The sequence below is a fragment of the Arachis duranensis genome, chromosome 6 (assembly GCF_000817695.3).
Source record: "Arachis duranensis cultivar V14167 chromosome 6, aradu.V14167.gnm2.J7QH, whole genome shotgun sequence".
Taxonomy (NCBI): Eukaryota; Viridiplantae; Streptophyta; class Magnoliopsida; order Fabales; family Fabaceae; genus Arachis; species Arachis duranensis.
The window spans coordinates 66,309,362-66,315,960 of NC_029777.3; the positions used below are offsets into that span (position 1 = coordinate 66,309,362).

Below are 6,599 nucleotides of genomic sequence, written 5' to 3' on the forward strand. Positions count from 1 at the left end.
TAAAATTCAAATTTCAAATTTCAAAACCAAATCTTTTCTAATCTTATCTTTCTGGATTCTTGATCTTTAACATTTCAAATTTGAATTTTAAATTTTTAAATTTTAATTTTCAAAATCTCAAATTTAAATTTCAAATCTTTTTGTTTGACTTTCTTTTTTTGAATTCTAAAATTTTAAAAATCAAATATGTATCTTTCTTTTCAAATATTGTTAGTTTATTGTTTGTCTTTCTTTTTGAATTTCAAAAATTTTTAAATCCCTTTCTTTCTAGTTTTTGTATTTTTGAATTCTTTTATTTATTTTTACATTCTTTTTTATATTATTTTCGATTTTTTAAAACTTAATTTTAAATTCTTTTTCTCTCTTTAATTTCCAAAATCTCCTTCTTTATTCTCTTCTATTTCTTTTTGGGTATCTCACTAGGAGCTCCTTATACTACGACATAGAGACTCCCATTTTTCTTTGTCTCCTATTTATGTATGTAGGAACACCGAAGTCACTATGGATCAAAAGGGGAATACATGAATTAGGAGACCTCTGGGTTCCTATACATTTGACACTCTTGTTGACTCATATGACTTTAAGGTCAACTTAGACCAGATCCTGCTATTACGGCAAAAGTGCCAGTTTTATGGACACCCACAGGAAGACCCCAGTAATTTCATCTCCGACTTACTACAGTTTTGTGACACTATAGAGGCCAATGGAGTGGACCCTGAAGTCTCTAGACTAAAACTCTTTACATTTGCTTTGAGTGCTCTGAGGCGTCCCATTATTCACGGAATTCCTCTCAGAAGTGTACATGAACTAGTTATTTACAACCATGTCAATAAGTTCTTGAGCTTCTGCATGCATTTTCTTTAGGTGAATAGATCCACCTACAGAATGGTCCAGTGACATCTTAGAGAACTCAGATAGACCATAATATAATATATCTAGAATGGTCCACTCTGAAAGCATGTCAGAAGGACACCTTTTGGTCATCTGCTTGTATCTTTCCCAAGCTTCATAGAGGGATTCACCATCTTTTTGTTTGAAGGTCTAAACATCCACTTTAAGCTTGCTCAGCTTTTGAGGAGGAAAGAACTTAGCCAAGAAGGCCGTGACCATCTTATCCCAAGAGTTCAGACTATTTTTGGGTTGTGAGTCCAACCATGTTCTAGCTCTGTCTCTTACAGCAAAAGGAAAAAGCATGAGCCTGTAGACTTCAGGATCTACTCCATTAGTCTTAACAGTCTCACAGATTTGCAAGAACTCAGTTAAAAACTGATAGGGATCTTCTGATGGAAGTCCATGGAACTTGCAGCTCTGTTGCATTAGAGCAACTAGTTGAGATTTCAGCTCAAAGTTATTTGCTCCAATAGCAGGGATTGAGATGCTTCTTCCATCAAACTTGGAAGTAGGTGTAGTATAATCACCAAGCATCCTCCTTGCATTATTATTTTTGGCTGCCATCTCCTCTTCCTTTTCGACAATTTCTGTAAGGTTGTCTCTGGACTGTTGTAATTTAGCTTCTCTTAGTTTCCTTTTCAGAGTCCTTTCAGGTTCAGGATCTGCCTCAACAAGAATATTTTTGTCCTTGCTCCTGCTCATATGAAAAAGAAGGAACAAAAAATAATAATAGGGATCCTCTTTACCACAGTAGAGAGATTCCTTTATGTTAGTAGAAGAAGAAATGAATAGAAGAAGGAAAAGGTAAGAATCCAAACACAAGGGTGAAGATAGGTTCATATTCTTGAGATGAAGAGAAGTGTTAGTAAATAAATAAATAAATAGAAGAAGATGAGAGGGAGAGAATTCGAAAATTAATTTTGAAAAAGGGTTAGTGATTTTTGAAAATTAAGAGAGGAAAAATAATTAAAATTAAAATTTAAAACAATTAATTAATTTAAAAAGAATTTTTAAAAGGAGGGAGAAATTTTTGAAAATTAGAGAGGAAAAAGTAGTTAGGTGGTTTTGAAAAAGATAAGAAACAAACAAAAGTCAATTAGTTAGTTGAAAAAGATTTGAAAATCAATTTTGAAAAGATAAGAAGTTAGAAAAGATTTTGAAATTGATTTTTGAAAAAGATATATTTTAAAAAGATATGATTGAAAAAGATATTTTGAAAAAAATTTGATTTTTAAAATTAAAATTGATTACTTGACTAACAAGAAACTAAAAGATATGACTCTAGAATTTAAAGATTGAACCTTTCTTAACAAGAAAGTAACAAACTTCAAATTTTTTAATCAATCACATTAATTGTTAGTAAAGTTTCGAAAATTTGAAGTAAAATTAAGAAAAAGATTTTGAAAAAAATATTTTTAAATATTTTCAAAAATTAATATGAAAAATGAGAAAGGTTTGATTTTTGAAAAAAGATTTTGGAAAGATAAAATTTTTAAATTTGAAAATTTGACTTGACGTATAAGAAATAGCTAAATTTTAAAAATTTTTGACTAAGTCAACCCAAATTTTCGAAATTTATGAGAGAAAAAAAAAAGAAAAAGATATTTTTTTTTGAATTTTTAATGATGAGAGAGACAAACATAAAAATGACCCAAAACATGAAAATTTTTGGATCAAAATCAATGATGCATGCAAGAACACTATGAATGTCAAGATGAACACCAAGAACACTTTGAAGATCAAGATGAACATCAAGATTTATTTTTAAAAAATTTTCAAGAAAAGAAAAACATGCAAGACACCAAACTTAGAAATTTTTAATGCCTAGACACTATGAATGCAAAAACGCACATGAAAAACAACAAAAAACACAAAACAAGAAAATTTAAAGATCAAACAAGAAGACTTACCAAGAACAACTTGAAGATCATGAAGAACACATGCATGAATTTTCAAAAAATGCAACACTTTTAAAACATGCAACTGACACCAAACTTAAAAATTGACTCAAGACTCAAACAAGAAACACAAAATATTTTTGATTTTATGATTTTCAAAATTTTTTTTGGATTTTTCGAAAATTAATCTTTAGAAAAACGAAAATAAAGAAAAAAATTTTTGAAAGAATTTTGAAAATTTTTTGAAAATAAAACAAAAAGAAAATTACCTAATCTGAGCAACAAGATGAACCGTCAGTTGTCCAAACTCGAACAATCCCCGGCAACCGCGCCAAAAACTTGGTGCACAAAATTGTGATCTCTAATAATGGCATTCAACTTGGTATGCGCATCTACTAACTCAGCACTTTCTTCACAACTCCGCACAACTAACCAAAAAGTGCAATGGGTCGTCCAAGTAATAAACCTTATGTGAGTAAGGGTCGATCCCACGGAGATTGTTGGTATGAAGAAAGCTATGGTCATCTTGTAGATCTCAGATAGGCGAATAATAAATGGTTATGGAGTTTTCGAATAATAATAATAAATAAACAGAAAATAAAGATAGAAATACTTATGTAAATCATTGGTAAGAATTTCAGATAAGTGTATGGAGATGATGTGTTCCTTTTGGATCTCTGCAACATACTGCTTTCATACTTTCAATCCTTCTTACTCCTTTCCATGGCAAGCTGTATGTAGGGCATCACCGTTGTCAATGGCTACATCCCATCCTCTCAGTGAAAAAGGTCCAAATGCTCTGTCACGGCACAGCTAATCATCCGTCAGTTCTCGATCATGTCGGAATAGAATCCATTGATTCTTTTGCGTTTGTCATCACGCCCAACAATCGCGAGTTTGAAGCTCATCACAGTCATTCAATCCCTGAATCCTACTTGGAATACCACAGAAAAGGTTTAGACTTTCTGAATTCTCATGAATGCCACCATCAATTCTAGCTTATACCACGAAGATTCTGATTAAGGAATCCAAGAGATATGCGCTCGGACTAAGGTAGAACGGAAGTGGTTGTCAGTCACGCGTTCTTGGGTGAGAATGATAATGAGTGTCACGGATCATCACATTCATCATATTGAAGTGCAACGAATATCTTAAAATAGGAATAATCTGAATTGAATAGAAAATAGTAGTAATTGTATTAAAACTTGAGGTACAGCAGAGCTCTACACCCTTAATCTATGGTGTGCAGAAACTCCAATGTTGAAAATACATAAGTGATGAAGTTCTAGGCATGGCCAAATGGCCAGCCCTCATGGTCTAAGAACTAAACGTCCAAAGATGTTGTCAAAGACTATACTGTCAAAAGACTTCTAATACAATAGTAAAATGTCCTATTTATACTAGACTAGCTACTAGGGTTTACAGAAGTAAGTAATTGATGCAGAAATCTACTTCCGGGACCCACTTGGTATGTGCTTGGGCTGAGCTTGAGCTTTACACATGCAGAGGCTTCTTTTGGAGTTGAACGCCAAGTTGTAACGTGTTTTTGGCATTCAACTCTGGTTCGTGACGTGTTTCTGGCGTTTGACTCCCGAATGCTACATGGAACTGGCGTTGAGCGCCAGTTTGAATCCTCTAATCTCGAATAAAGTATAGACTATTATATATTGTTGGAAAGCTCTGGATGTCGACTTTCCAACGCCGTTGAGAGCGCGCCATTTGGAGTTCTGTAGCTCCAGAAAATCTATTTCAAGTGCAGGGAGGTCAGAATCCAACAACATCACCAGTCCTTGGTCAGTCTTCTTATCAGAGTTTTGCTCAGGTCTCTCAATTTCAGCCAGAAAATACCTGAAATCATAGAAAAACACACAAACTCATAGTAAAGTCTAGAAATGTGAATTTAGCATAAAAGCTAATGAAAACATCCCTAAAAGTAGCTAGATCCTACTAAAAATTACCTAAAAATAATACCAAAAAGCGTATAAATTATCCGCTCATCAATAAAGTTGTTAACAAATTCCTGAACAAATTCCTCCCAGAGATTAACTAAGCTGGCAACAAATGTTCAGACCTTCAGGCAGAAGGAGAGCGAGTCTCTCCGTGATGCTTGGGAGAGGTACAAGCTGATGTTCAGGAATTGCCCTTCCCATATGTTCTTAGGATAGGGCAAGACAATCATCTTCTATGAAGCCATACCTGAGCGAGTCAGGGTCGATCCCACGAGGATTGTGGTTTGAAGCAAGCTATGGTTATCTTGCAGGTCTTAGTCAGGTAAATGAAAGTGTAGGAGATGTTGGTATGTTATTTTTAATTGCATAAAAAGGAATAAAGAAAAAGGTTAATCAGAACTCAGAAGTCGTGTAAACTATGAAAAGAGGATGGTTAAGGCTTGGAGATGTTTTGTCCTTCTGGATTAACTCAGGTTTTATTGTCTTCTTCAAGTGTGAATGATTTCTTTTATGGCAGGCTGTATGTGATTGACGCTGGTTTGAGCAGCCGCCAATACTCCTCCAGATCTGAACCCCAGTGTTAGTGCAGATCCATTCTGATTGAGGGTGAAGCTCATGCAGTCCATTCTCCTTCATGATCCTACTCAAAATGCCACAGACAAGGTTGGATCTTCCGGATCAGAGAATGATGCGCCTTTGGTTCTAGCCTCTACCATAAAGACCTTAATCTCTGCATACCCTTCGGCTGAACTGGTGTCTTGACAAGTCCCCAACAAAGTCGTGGATTAACCGTCTAAGAGATGTATAATCAAGCTAGTGGTTCATCCTTGTCCGATGAAAGACGCACTCTAAACCCATGTAGAATGTGATAATCTTATGCCAGTTCAACGCATTCATATTGACGAAGAATGAAGATACATCTTAGAATTGGATCAAACACAGGTTAAAGCGGAACAGTAATCTTTTATTAATCCATGAAACTCAGCAGGGATTCTCCCCTCAACCTAGGAGGTTTAGAAACTCATACTAATAGAAAATACAAAGTGTAAAATGAAAAATATGGTAAATGATGGGCAAAGATCCTTATCAAAGAGTGATCTTCTATTTTAAATACTAAACTAGTGACTAGTAAGGGTAAAACAGTCTTTTTAGTGCTAAAATTCACTTCTGGGGCCCACTTGGTGAGTGTTTGTGCTGAGCTTTGATGAGATCCACATGCTATGAGGCCTCTAGGGCGTTAAACCCTGGCTAGAGGGTCCTCTTTGGGCGTTTGAACACTGGTCTCTTCTCCTTGGGCGCTGGGCGCTGGGCGCCTGGTGCACGAAATTGCAATCACACTTTTGCAATCCCGCACAACTAACCAGCAAGTGAACTGGGTCGTCCAAGTAATACCTTGCGTGAGCAAGGGTCGATCCCACGGATATTGTCGGCTTGGAGCAAGCTATGGTTATCTTGTAAATCTTAGTCAGGATATCAGAAATTATCAGGATAGATTGTGAAAAGCAAAAGAACATGAAATGATTACTTGTTTTGCAGTAATGGGGAATAGGTTGAGGTTTGGAGATGCTCCATCTTCTGAATCTCTGCTTTTCGACTGTCTTCTTCTTCAAACACGCAAGTCTCCTTCCATGGCAAGCTGTATGTAGGGTTTCACCGTTGTCAATGGCTACCTCCCATCCTCTCAGTGAAAACAATTGCATATGCTCTGTCACAGCACGCGGAATTCATCTGTCAGTTCTCGGTCAGGCCGGAATAGAATCCAGTGATTCTTTTGCGTCTGTCACTAACGCCCCGCCTTCAGGAGTTTGAAGCACGTCACAGTCATTCAATCATCGAATCCTACTCAGAATACCACAGACAA

The 6,599-nt window shown here is 35.7% G+C and overlaps 1 non-coding gene across 1 annotated transcript; it reads left to right on the top strand.

Annotated features, from left to right (window-relative positions):
- Positions 1-954: 954 nt before the first annotated feature.
- Positions 955-1,062, top strand: LOC127740289 (small nucleolar RNA R71). Its single transcript, XR_008000968.1, has one exon. It is a non-coding gene; the product is annotated as a small nucleolar RNA R71 (small nucleolar RNA).
- Positions 1,063-6,599: the final 5,537 nt, after the last annotated feature.